We start from the raw sequence: 14,848 nt of genomic DNA on the forward strand, positions 1-14,848 counted from the left end.
TCACAGGCAGCTTTAAAGCCTGCTCTCCCTACTATTGCCAATGCAGATAATTCTACCAATAAAGGTTTGGCATAACATGTGCCTTCTAAAGTCAGTGAAGCTAGCATTCTGGAACTAGATCCAATGACTCTGTAGAACCCCCCTTCTCTGCTATACAATGCACATGTATAGCAATAACTTGATCCGTAAATATTGCTATTTTACTCATTTAACATGGTTCTATTTATTCCATATCTATATTGCACTGATATAACACTCCTGTGCAGCTCTTCCCTGTATGTTATAACAGTGCGCTTATCTCGGTATCTCTTGCATTGACATCTAATACAGCCCTCTCCCAGCATCTCTTTATTGCACGCATATACCACTACCCTGCTCTCAGCATCTCTTCACTACACACATATATCACCGCCCCGCTCGCTGCATCTCTTTTTTGCACACATATATCACTATCCTGATCATGACAGCTCTTGATTGCACACATATATCACTACCCTGCTCTCTGCATCTCTACCTTGCACACATCACTCTCTGCATCTCTACCTTGCACACATCACTCTCTGCGTCTCTACCTTGCACACATCACTCTGCGTCTCTACCTTGCACACATCACTCTCTGAGTCTCTACCTTGCACACATCACTCTCTGCATCTCTACCTTGCACACATCACTCTCTGCATCTCTACCTTGCACACATCACTCTCTGCATCTCTACCATGCACACATCACTCTCTGCGTCTCTACCTTGCACACATCAATCTGCGTCTCTACCTTGCACACATCACTCTCTGAGTCCCTACCTTGCACACATCACTCTCTGCATCTCTACATTGCACACATCACACTCTGCGTCTCTACCTTGCACACATCACTCTCTGCTTCTCTACCTTGCACACATCACTCTGCGTCTCTACCTTGCACACATCACTCTCTGCGTCTCTACCTTGCACACATCACTCTGCATCTCTACCTTGCACACACCACTCTCTGCGTCTCTACCTTGCACACATCACTCTCTGCATCTCTACCTTGCACACATCACTCTCTGCGTCTCTACCTTGCACACATCACTCTGCGTCTCTACCTTCCACACATCACTCTCTGCGTCTCTACCTTGCACACATCACTCTCTGCGTCTCTACCTTGCACACATCACTCTCTGCATCTCTACCTTGCACACATCGCTCTCTGTATCTCTACCTTGCACACATATACCACTACCCCGCTCTCTGCAAGTCTGTATACGGCTCAAATAACAGTACATTATAAATATAACATGATTGCGTTGTTAGTGGTACGAGAGTAGCACAATAGACTGTAAAATTATTTGTGCTAAAACCCCTCATTGACGGTTTGTCTTGAGACCGCAAAATGTTTGAATCCGTGTCATTCAGAGTTAAAATGTTAAATCTGTTGACTTTTGGCTAGCGTATTAAATGGACTAGAGATCACCCTAGAAGGTCACTTACCATTACCGAGAAGTAATTGCAACAAGATTTATGTGGTAGGAGGCTGTCGATTGGTTACTTGCTGTCAGCTCTGGACCCTAGCCAGTTAACCCAGTCCCACAAAAGCTGAAATCCTGACTCCAAGAACAACAAGCATTTACAATGCAATGGTCTCGGCATTGTTAAAGTTAGAGCTATTGGCATTGCTCATGACATTATTTTTATTTAAGTTTTGGTTTTTAAAACATAAATAAATGGCATTGTCGTTTACAATGCCAATAGCTTAATCGCTCGCAAATGCAAGACCTATTGCATTTGCACCCACACACACACAGAGCCACACACACACAGAGACGCACACACACACATACAGAGCCACCCACACAGTCATTCACATAGAGCCACCTACACACACAGCCACCTACACACACACACAGAGCCACCCACACACACACAGAGCCACCCACACATAGAGCCACCCACACACACAGCCACCTACACACAACCACCGAGCCACCCGCACACACCGAGCAACCCACACACACAGAGCCACCCACACACACAGAGCCACCTACAAAAAAAAGCTACACACACAGCCACACACACAGAGCCATATTATTCGCACATCCAAAAAAGGAAATTCAGTTCTGGAGCGATGGTTAGAGATAGTGAAAGCAAGTTTTTGTCCTGTTTATGACAACCCACCGCAGGCAACAGTACTTTTTTTTAACTGGAAAACATGTTTGTATGAAATTTTGAAGACTCACTTTTATCAAGTATTTTACTTTTACAAGGTGCTCAGCATCTTGTCTTGTGATAGATGTACTGGCGAATGAATGTGTGTTAAAATGTCTAATGGCAGCAGTTTACATATGGAGGTTTCTGCCACAAAATTGTCATTGCAGCAGTGCTGGGTTACCTCTCACACCCTCGACCATTAGGTTTTGCAGCCCCCTGTCTGCACGCGCTCTGTAAGCAAAAAGGATGAAGGAACCTCCCTGCAGCCACGCCTCTGCTCGGATGACTCCCAGAGCATAACAGGCAGATCACATCTGACCCACTGAAAATGCATTTATTATTGGGCAGTGTAGCTTCAAACATTTGGGGATTTAATGCATTTGTCTCGCCAAATGTTGGGGACATTTACACCGGAAGAGGCTAGAAATGTCTGGGGGGGAGGGGGGCTGGTTAGGTCGGAGCGTAGGGTTTAGGCTGCCAGCTGTGTTGCTGAGATGAAAATGACTCCCGTTAAGCTTGCCTTGCCCCCTCCAGTCTTTTCCTCTACTTGCTCCCCACCCACCAATCTCGTTATAAGGATTCCTGCTCTTTTCTGCGCCTACTAATGCACCAGACAATTGCCCTGTTTAGTAAAGTTTAACTGATTATCAAAATGCTGTACTTTGCTGGGGACCCAGGGGGAACAGGGCGCGAAGGAGTGTCCGCCTGGGATTTTTGGCGCGGTGGAACAATCCACTCGGCGCATGGGGTACAGGTAGGCTATAAGTATGGGTGTTTTTGTCAGAAGGGCATCTGTGTAGGTATTTAGCCTTTCATTCTCTGTGATGCTAAGCATTAATTTTAGTCAGGAGATATCGTCACCTTTGCAGGGAATTTATCGCTCGTACGAAATTATGGCGGAAGGTGAAGCAGTGCTTGATGCGCTGCTAGTCCTGTGTGCTGCGGACCGTGAAGAATTGCTATTGCTTGGGGTGTCTGCTGCGGTCCTGACGGGCTCGGTGAGGCCAAAAAGGAAGGCGGCAAGAGGCGTTATTGAGGCGGTGGCGGCATGCTTACCATTACATAGCCATGCCCCGCTGCCGTCTGTCAGCATCGGAGGTGAAGCGGCGTGTAAACAGAGCCGCGGGCACTCGTACAGGAGGAGCAGCCGTGGGAGGTTTCCACTGCCGTGGTGTCCCGCGTGTGGGCCGGGCTCGGAGCAGAACCTCGCTGAGGGGTGGGACAGCCTCTTGGGCACACTCTGATTTGTGTCTACAGAGAGGGAGGTACGAGCGCAGGGTTTTGGAAAGGAATAAGAGCGTTTCACTGCTTTTGCCTTCAGAGTATTTTAAATTAGTACAGGCAAAGGGAAACAAGTACAGGAGCCCCTGCGTGGCGCGCGGCCGGGAAGACAGAGAGTTTCCTGTAAAGTTTCATGGCGGAGTTACGCCAAATCCCCCCCCCCCCGAATATGACGGGGGTTTCTCCGAGCCATTTGTGAATGATCTCGAAGAAACATGGTGGTGTGGAGCGCTCCTCTCTTGGCTTACGATCAGGGAAGGCAAGAGAGGAGCGCTCCACACCACCATGTTTCTCCGAGGTCATTCACAAATGGCTCGGAGAAACGCCCATAATTTTTTGAATTGAGGGGCATGCTTAGGTCAGACTGGGACCTCGGCGAGAGGGAGGGTGTAACACCCGCCACTAGAAAAGGGGCGGGCTTAAAAAAAGAGAAAAACGCCCCCGAATCTGCTTAAGCCGGGGCTAGAACCAAGTGATGCTCCTCTCCTCCAATGGCTGGCCAGCATTTACGAGGCCAGCCAATTGAGAAGAGGGGTGGGTTCAAGCCCCCATACTACACAACATAAAATCTTCGGCTCCGCCCACTGCTTACGCAGTGCGACAGTAGCCTCGACCTAAAAATCAACTTGGAGGCAGACGAAGAGCCATGGTGTCCCTCTCGGTGCACAGGTGGGTGTTGTGAGCACATTTCATTTCACACCAGAGAGGCCATCTCATTGATATTTTAAACTTCGAAAGTAAATAGTGTTTCCGCAGATGCCTACGCAGTAGGCACACATCTGCACATTCTCCCTGTTGGACCTCCAGTGCACAGACACTAGTGTGTTCTTGTGAGTTCTCGTGAGCATTCGTGTGACCGGGTCATGCTCACTTGTGGGGACCCCTGTCTTCTCCTGAAGCAGCAGAAGCTAATGTAAGGAAATGAGTGGTCGTAACAGAGAACAGTGAAACTGAACATTTATCAGGGACATGCTGGGGGAGCCAAGGTCAGTTAGGAGGAGGGAAAGCGTCATTGCATTATGTTGCATTTTCTAGCATTACAGTTTCTAGGTTGCTGGAAAAACTAAACGAAAATAAGAGGTTCTAAGCACATTAGACTACTTTCAACATGGATAAAGAACAAACATTAGTAAAACAGGGAGTGTCAGAGCCTTTTCCCTGCTGCCACCTGAGGCATGGGGAGGCGATACAAACAACACTCAAACAGGTAGGTACACCCAGACGCCCAGTCAGACAGGTGATTAGTGAACAATTGGTAACTGGAGCCTGTGATTGCACGCCCCTTCTCGAGCAGGGAGCTTTAGCGGACCTCACAGAGAAAGTTATACAGGTGAGACTAGCGCTCAGAAGTAAACTCTGCAGTGCTAGCACTATGACGGGCGGTGTTGACATTACATCAGGAACCCGGTCTTTGTCTTGCTCAACAAGTTGGGTACTAACCAGCCTCCGGTTATACCGTTAACCACCTGCGGCCGTGGGCAGCGCACGTACTCTCTGATCAGTGACCTCTGGGTCGCGCGCTCTCTGTGATCAGTTTTCAGTGACCTCTGGGGCACGGCACGGGTCGGTGGCCTACGAAAGGAAGACGAGTGAGTCATCATACCTCGTCCTTGTGTTCCTGTTTTTGTCACACTTAGTGAGGCCTCCCTGCTCCTTCACTGGAAGGACCCTACGTCTCAGAACTCGAATTACAGCTGCAACAGGGCCAAAGCCAGTGGCCGACCACCCCCCTCACAAGCTTGCATGTTTGTTTGCAGGTTTTATTGTGTCTCTTTGTTAATCTTGTCTATAGGAAGAGGAAGATCAAAAGTACAGGCATCGCGTCTGCCTGCTGGGCTGTCTGCCTCAATGAAAGAGTGCACACAGAGCGTGACTAATTTTGAAGGAACACACCGGCCGGGCCTTTAACTGACTGGGAGTCTGCATGTAAAAGACCTGCCATCCAGTGTTCCTTCTAAAATTAGTCAAGGCGTGGCTAACATGGCGGCAGACTAGGACGTCTTTCTCAGTCCCTCCAGAGCCGCCCGACCTTTAGTGTTGTGTAGCGCCGTACCTGGTGCCCATCCACGGCATTAACAGGGTGCATCTGTGCTCTTTTGTTGTCCTGGTCCCGGCAGTGCCCTTCTGTTTGATCGAGGTGCGGGCATTTCACCGATCAGCGCAACGCGGCCCGGACTCCCCCTGGGCCCGACCCGCCTCATGGACAGTGCTGCGTAGGCATGTACGCCGCGGTGTGGTGCATCGCACGCTGTGGGCGGCTGCCCCTGGATACGGGGCTTACGAGAGGAGTGGAGAGTGAGCCAGCCGCGGGGGTCTGCCCCGGGTAGGCTGGAGTGGTCAGCGAGCTCCCGCTGCGTAGGCGGCGGTCGAGCTCCCCGGTAGGGGCCTGCTTGCATCCCAGAGGTGAGGAGTGAGGGGGCGGTCGGCCGGAGGTTCGGGACTCGGTCCGCGAGTCAGCGGACAGCGTGAAGCCCACGCAGGGGTTCCCAGCGGTGGGCCCCAGCATTGGTTTTGAGTGCGCCCCCCCGGTCTTGGCTGCCTCCTGGGCCGCGCTGCGGTTGTCCCTGCTGCCTTCCTGTTTGGGGCTTGCTGCTTAGTGGCCATGTGGCGCTTTGTCCCGGCCCGCGGATCGGTGGGTGGCACATTGGTGGGGCCCCCCCGCGGACTGGAGAGCACAACCATGTGGGGCTGGTGTGGGGCCTCCTTTCGGCCCGCATTTTGGTGGGCGGGGTTCCCCTGCATTGGCACTTCCCTGCAGGGCCCTCCTGAAGGGTAGTGTACAGCGCGTCACGGCAGGGCCCCAGTAGTGGTCCGGGCACAGTGAGGGGGAGAGAACCCTGAAAGACCCTCAGAGGTGCCAGCGTGAGGGATTGTGAGTGGAGAGCTGGGGAGGGGCGGCAGCCTGCCTGAGACTAGGCTTAGATGGAGCTTGTGGTGCCTGGGCCCAGTCACCACTTCTTGTGAGGACCTTTGTGGAGCAGGTGGGGCCCTAGATAGTGGAGTTCCGCAACGACTGGAGCGGCTGTTTGGCGTCCAGGCGGCGGCCCTTGCGGACCCTTTCAGTTGGTGATTTGGGGGCCAGCTCCCCCGCGGCACTGCCTGGGCGAGGAGATTGCTGGATGGAGGAGGGCGCGCCATCTGCCCGTGCATCGGCTGGCGGCGCTTTCCAGCATCGGCCCGGGTTTGGATTAAGCGGGGAGGTTTACTCGCTGCAGGAGCCTGTTTGTGCCACATGGGGCCCTCGCCGACACCGCTATGTCAGCTGCTAGGGGCAAGAAAGAGAAACCCCTGAAAGATTTGCCACAGTAGACGGTGGGTCTGACTGCCTCGCGGCCTGATGCCCTCTGACTGCCTCGCGGCCTGATGCCTGGTCTGCGCAGCCTGCTGATGCGGATGCGCCGGCGACTAAAGCCTTCATGCTGGAGCTCTTTGCCGCTATTAAAGAGGACATCTTGGAACTCCGCTCCCAGCTCTCCTCAGACGTCCGGGAGAAGCGACGAGACGTCGACGCCATAGGGGAGAGAGTGGCGACTCTGAAGGAGCACGACCTGGGCGCTGCCGAGGAGATCCATCAGCTCCAACAAGACGTTCTCCGCCTGACAGAACAAAACCTGGACTTGCATGCCCACACCGAAGACCTGGAAAACCGCTTGAGGAGGAACAACATATGAATCCGAGCGGTCCACTGGAAGTGGGAAGGGGATAGCCTGCGGGAGTATGTGGCGGCCTTGTTCAGACAAATCCTGGAGGAGGGGGATGACCTGGACATTCAGGTTGACCATTGCACAAAATCAGTTTGTACGCAGATGACGTGATTCACTCAATTACGCAGCCCCATTCCTCCTTGTGGCACCTGTCGGCAGAACTGCACGAAATTAGTAAAATAGCGGGATTTAAATTTTTAACTTCTCCAAATCGTAGATACTCAATGTATCGGTCCCTGGAGCTGATGTACTTGATCTGCAGCAGGACTTTGCCTTCCAGTGGGTTCACTCTGACATCCCGTACCTGGGAATCCGCCTTTCCCCATCTATAGCAAAGACAGCTTCCATTAATTACAAACTGTTAGTGGACCAGACAGCCAAATCGCTGGCCGACTGGTCCTGTCTCAGTATGGCCTGGTTCGGTAGACTGGCAGCCGTTAAAATGACGGTGCTCCCGCGTATCTTGCCCTCTTTCAAATGCTCCCACTGAGCCCTCCGCCGGGTTCCATCCAGAAGCTACAAGGATTTCTTAATAAGTTTTTATGGAATCACAAACGACCACGGCTTGCCTTATCACTGATTACAGCTCCTAAGTCCAGCAGTGGGATAGGTTTCCCTTTACTGAAGGCGTACTTTCAGGCGGCCTGTCTGCGATTCATCCTTGAATGGAACAGGCCATGGTCCAGTAAACACTGGAACTTCAGACGGTAGCGGGGTGCAACATTTGGCGCGAGTTGTGGCTCCCTCGAAAACATAGAACGTGGGGTCTTTACTCTTCCCCTGTGACATCACCGACGTTGAAGGCGTGGGACCAATTGGCACAGCGTAAAGGCTAGACTACTTTCCCGTCCCCTATGACGCCCGTTGTAGATAATCCGGACTTCACGCCGAGCTGTGCGTCCCCGATCTTCCAGCGCTGGACGGAGGAATGCTGCAAGAGAGTGGGTTCCCGCTTTCATCTTGATGGCCTATTCCATTCCCCCTGCTTCATCAGGGGGAATGTGTTACTCAATCCCCTAACAATGCTGCTATGTCCCACCCTCTGACAGCCTTCGAAAGGTGGGTAGTCTGCAAGAAAGACGATCACAAACTTATATCTGATTTGTATGCTATGATCATGGCGCACCCCAAAGCTTCACGTACAAAAGCGCAGGTTCGTTGGGAGACAGAGCTGGGGCGCCCGCTGTCAAGAAGGGAGTGGGAGCAGGTGTTCTACCACGCGCACCACATCACTGCCAACATAGCAGGTACAGAGTCAGCCTATAAGGTGGTTACTTATTGGTATTATAACCCAGCTCATATTAAAGCTTGGGATCAGAAACACTCAGGCCTGTTGGCGGGGGTGTGGTTCCCCGGGCACCTTGACACACCTTTTTTAGCACTGTCCGAACCTAGAGCGGTATTGGAAGGCGGTCTTTGACGACCTTGACAATGCTTTTCATATCACATTCCCTCGAGCTCCTGAGCATGCTCTATTAGGGCTTCCACATGTAAAATCGTATCCCTTGCACTTGCTGAGGGGTAGACATATTGCTTTGGCCTTGTTGGCAGCGCGCCTAGTCGTTCTTGCGCAGTGGGGGTCCCCAGACTCACCTGACCCGAGGGACTGGGTCCGACGGCTGTGGCATCTTCTAGCTATGGAGCAGCTATTGCTGTGTATGGATGGAAAGGTGGCGGAATACGCAGAACTGTGGGGCCCATTCTTAAATCTTCTATCCAGGGATTTGCTGGAGGTCACATGTCCAAAGTACTTGCAGATTCTTCAACTTATTCCTCTGGAGCCTCGGGACCCTGCCAAGGTGATTTGGATGGTTTGAGCGGTGCTAAGGGGGGGCGAAGGGGCAGCGGGGAGTATAAGGGGGTAGATGAGACTGATGCAGAGGTGGGTGGTGGGTGGCGGAGGGAGGTCTGGGGGTGGGGGCGGGGGGTTTATTTTGTCGTTGTTGTTCTCGTTCTTATAATTAAATGCAGTAGATTGGTGTTTGTGCGGGCTGCTCATCACGGCATTGCATTCTCCCTCACGGGGTCGCCCTCGGATGTAGGCAGCTGAGCTGTGTCATAAGATGTTATGCTGCTCAATAAAAATGATTGATTCTAAAATTAGTCAAGACACCCACGCTTTCATTCAAGCTGAAGCCATCGTCATTATTAGTCGGGATATTATAACAAATACTTACTTTTCAGTCAGTGCTGTTCCTGACTCTACCACAATGTGTTTGTTCTCTCACGCCCGGTCTCCAACTCGTGACTGCAGAATGCACGTCCCAAACTGGAAAATTCTGGATTGACCACTCCCCCAGACCCCAGAACACCAATCAGTACTCTAAACAACAACTGTTACTTGGCCTCTTTCGAGGAACAGGCAGAGGCCACAGACACACCCCACTGCTTTCCTGAAGCTGAACCGGCCCGCCCCCAGTCATTGCAATGAATAGGGAGCTTCTGACTCCTCCCTGGGCTACATGAAATTCGACCAGATTCAAAGCTGTATTCTGGCAGTGATACACAGGTCCTGCCCCCCTGTGTGTCATCACTGCTCTGCTTTCTGGCTCCAGGTCGAAGAATTCTTAGCCCTGCCAAAAGCATGTACAGTAGAGGCAGAGGCAGCCAAGAGCCTTTACCCCTCCACCCCCTCAAAGAAAAGCCCAGATTTGCCCATGTTTGTTCACCGAGCAGCCAGCACAATTTATTGCTAGCTCCTCGGTGTTCAGCTCACCTTTTTTTAATCCCCCAAAGGTGGCAGGGTGACGCCTATCTCGCCCATGAACACCAGCCACCCCTGGATATTTCTAAATACGGCAGACTAAAATCTGATCTGATAGAACAGCATACAGCGTGTTAAATCCTTAATATGCACTTTAGTTTCTTTAAATAAAAAGTGCAAAATCCCAATTTACAAACTGTCCTTGTATCAGTTGTTGGCAATAACCATAATATTATGTGAGCGTACTAAGAATGGAATAGATTAACTAGCATGTTTCCTGGATCTAAAAGTGAAGGGAACACTCTAATATTTCAAATGGTAAGATCTGTGACAACTATACATATCAGGCAAAAAGCACTTGCTCGGTCTAAAGAAATCTGTATGCGAGGGTATATCTCGCCCAAAAATCACATGAAATAATGGCGGGAGATTTGCTCATGCAGGATATGTCTTCAGGCTAGAACACAGATGAGTTTTACAGTCCATATAAGGTATTTTAATGAAAACCATGAAACCGTATAATCAAGAACTGCACAAGATTATTCTTGTGTAAGAAACATTTCATCCTGACCTAACTAGTAGCTGGTAACGCTGCCTGCAAGAATTCAGTAGATCTTCAATAGCCTGCCACTGCCTTTGAGGGAGAGAGCTATTACTCACACAGACACTATAACAGCACGGAGAATTACATTAAAAAATGAGCGGCCATGGATCATTTAAGCATATTTTGCTCAAAATAGGTAATTTATTTTTCAATTCATGGTAATTCAAAAAAGCTGCTTCGATCAGTAGCTACCATTTTTACCACAAAGCTTTTTTCCTTTTTATTGACTATTATTGTGGGTTGTGAATGGAGTAGATGAAATACTCTTTCTCAACGTTTACTTCTGCCCTGACCTTAATTTATATTTCCATTTCAAATGAGCTCTGTAAGGATAATGTTGAAAAATCAATAAGCCATTTGACTGAAAGCATTTCAGAGGTTTTCTTTGACATGCGCAGTGAGTTAGATCATTGTCGGTCTGAGGAATTCAAGGAGGGTTTATGGCATGCTGGAATGGAATGTTTTCATTTTTGTTTCATTTGAACAATTATATTTTGACACATGGGTATAGTTTAGAGAATGTATTTCATCATCTCGAGGTGTGACATGCTTAATATGCTTGACTCATTGATTGATCAATTTTATTAGGATTTCTCTAGCAGTACAACATTTTTAAAAACACATCAAAATTAGGAAGGGAAGAAATGTAATATAGAAAAACGCACTTCTGGTTGCTGATCTGTCCTGGCTACTATATGTTTTGACAGATTATGGAAAACCTTTCTCCATTAGTTCCTCGGGTGCCTCTTGTCCAACAAAAACAGGCATTTCCTGGGGGTGAGACCCCCTCGGTTGATCTTGCAGTTTTTTGTAGCTATCCTCTTGCTCTGACTTTATATGCTGCCACCTGAAACAGACTCACTGACAGGTGGTCACAGCCACACAAAAGATCACTCCTGAACTGGATTGACAGAGACCCTTACATTCAGATGATGAATCAGTACTCACTTTTGCAATGTTGAATGGTGTGGCCGGGGGGAAAGGAAGTGCTGCAAATTTCAGTGGATTCTTTTTGAAGTTGCATAGGGATCTGGCGAAGTTTTACATCTCCGCAAGCTTTTTACTAGTAATGGTTGCAGCCAGTTTAGGTGGGAGAATCATTTTAGGTTCTGAATCCCTTTCCCTTTGTTCTGGGCCTTCCATTGCTCATTTTGCCTCTTTGTTTATGGAATTTTTGCTTTCTGTGCTCCCGCTTCCCATAGAGGTGTGCCAGATTCTTAGGTTGGAGCTCCATTAGATCTTTTGTGAGAACATTCAGGGTTGCACAAGGTCAGCTATTCCTTACAACACAGATACACCAAGAATCAGAAAGCCTATGCCCACACCAACTTGGAATCAGGACAGACTAACTTGCGGTTCCGACCATCGGATTACGATGCGACAGAGTACTGTACGGTCGGATTAGCATTGTTTCCTATGGGAGCCTGTGTTATGCCAGACAACCAGCCGTAACACAGGCTCCTATTGGGAAATGAGGTGTGTGCGGAAAACCCTGCCCCCTGTTGCCGGTAACCCACGGTCCCTGCCACACGGTGCAGGGTTTTACAGGTATCAACTGTAGGCCGCAGGAGTTAGGAAGCCCTGCCAGCAGCCCCAAAGTCACTTTCTGACAGCCTTTCTGTGTCAGACAGGCCAATAGGGAAAGGCTGTTGGAAATCAACATGGTAATCCAGACGGTGGAAAGCTGTCCATAGGGGTGTATGATGCGGTTCAGGCCAACACGAATACTCCGCAAGTCGCTTGGAACCGGGTCGGAATGACCTTGCATTTTACGTTCTGACCACGAACATCGTAATCGGGTGGTCAGAATGTACACCGACCAAGTCGATCAGAAGGGTTCAGATGCGGTTGGGAAGATTCCGACTATTGGGAGGAGGCTTTCTACCCGACATTGTAATGAGCTCCTTAGTTAATGGTTTTGAAAGTGTAATGTTTCATTGCATATTATCCAGGGGAATTCGCCCTCTGTATCGCTGTAGAAAATTTTTCCATGTCTTACAAAATAGTTATGGATGAAAAATGTCTTAGCAAGAACATGTTTATGGGTGGATAGTTCATTCATGCCCATACAAACAGAGAAGACCATACAGCTCTCCATCAAATCATATCAGAAGAATATTGTAAGAATATCGCCTGACATAAATATTGTGTCTAACTAAATATCTCTCCAAAAAAACATTCCCATTGAGTTAACAATAGAAAATCAGCATCCAATGGGGCAATCGTTTTTATAAACAATATTGATGGCACAATCTCATGTCGTATTTCTGCAGACAATATTCTGACATTCCACTTCATATGTCATAGTGCATGTCTACTAAGCAGACGGAATTGTGTCAGCTCTTTGAGAGATTGTGTTAGCGATGGGAATCAGAAAATGTCATTTGGTTAAGATGTTTGGTTTTCATTAAATAGTGTGCCAAATGTTTATCCCTTAATGAGGAAATCTTTTAACGCGTTCCAAAGAATAAAAGGCTACTTTTAAACTATATCTGCATCTTCTGGTTGATACAGGGGCCATTCTGTTTATCATTTTGCAGCATTATACAACAACAATATTTTTCAGTGGTTTTTAATTAATACTAAAGTTCATTGAGACAAATGTATATAAGACTACGTCATTCACATACTGCAGAACTGGAATAGGAAACCTCTTTTTTGAACCTTGTTATGTCACCACTAGAATCTAATTTTATAGGTCATTGATCTACTGAACGAGGCAGACAGGGCCAACAGGCAACCCTAATTAATGTATGCTAAGAGGAGCTTTCAGTTAGACCAATGTACACCTCTGAGGTTATTGATGTCCAATTATGGTTTCCTTTCAGTTTTCAAAGTGATAGGTTTATTCCACAGTCACTTTATATTTAAAATTCAAGGCAGAGGAGAAATTAACATATGCAAGATACAGATACAGCCTTTTACTGATGACAAACTAGCTCGTTCTGGGGAATGGCACATTATTTGGTCAACAGTGGAGAGACCAGGATGAAAATCGATTTGTATGTTCACAATATGTTGATGTATATGAGACTATGATGACGTGTAATTTTCTTTTGTTTGTCCATGATCAGTTTTTGTTGACTAGAGTGAAACTGTTTTTCATGCTTGAAGTAAATCTTGTGTGTGTATATGAGTGTGTGTGTAGATATATTTACTGAAAAAAACAAAGGTGAAAGTGACATTATAGTTAGGTGTTGAAATGATACAAAAACAAACATTTAAAACCCCCAAAAAACCTACTGAAGTTATAGTTCACTCAGCCTACTATAGCATATACCCCCTGCAATGCTAAGCTTATGACCTAACATATTACATCACTCATGACAATGTGAAATTACATCATTGAAAACATCACTGATGACATCTCAAATGACATCATTGGTGACATCACAACTCTCATAGGCTTGGTAATATTTACTGTATGAAGTTTGTAAAACATTTAAGTTATTTTTGTGTTTGTTATGAATTATTCAGAGTAAGCTGAATCACCATAATGCATCTGTACATTACGGCCATATCAAGAGCTCCTCGCACAGACACAGAATAGGAAAGTTTGTCACTTATCATTATAGTAATATTGTTTACATCACTCACACAGACTAAGCAAAACTAAAGTGCAGTGCACAAGCAGTAAACAACTTAGCTCAGAAATACCGAGAGGTAGCTGCTGCTCCATGTTTGAATGTGTGTGAAGGATGAACAAAGGTAATTTGCGATTGTTTCTGAACAATAATTGTAATGTCTACATTACATACATTAACTCCTAAGCTCTCTAAAACCCATGAGTTAATACATGAGCTGCAGAGAGAACAACCGAGAAAGCTAGATAGGCAGCCACAGCTCTGTTTTCTGGGCTGTCCTGCATGCATCACATGCACCAATTTGTACAGTTGCCAAGTAATGGTGTGTGCATTTCCTAAACTTGCAAAATCCATGCTCCTTAAAACATGGAAACAGCTCCATCCTGAGATTTTCCGCCTTGTTCATAATATGGTCGCAGTAATAGGCGCTTGCACTCGCTTCTCACGTATGGGCCACAAACTTTCATTTTAGTTTCTTTCTTTGACTTTATAACACACACCTTTTTGTGATTAACATTATAAAATACTGAGAATCACCTGAATGATGAGTTTGCTTACTTTTTACATCACCTTACTCTTTTGTTTAAGAAAAGAACTTATCAACATGCATAGATTGATAACTTTGACATTTTAAGCAAAGGAAAGTTTAAAGAGTGACTTAACAAGTAAAATGCTAATTTTGTTTTAAAACTACCATGTCTAGAGGTTTGCGAAGGCAATAAATAGTAGGGCAGCCTTACCATAAACTGCATTCTGAAGTACATTTTGCAGTTCACGAACCTATG

The sequence above is a fragment of the Lissotriton vulgaris genome, chromosome 4_1 (assembly GCF_964263255.1).
Source record: "Lissotriton vulgaris chromosome 4_1, aLisVul1.2, whole genome shotgun sequence".
Lineage (NCBI taxonomy): Eukaryota > Metazoa > Chordata > Amphibia > Caudata > Salamandridae > Lissotriton > Lissotriton vulgaris.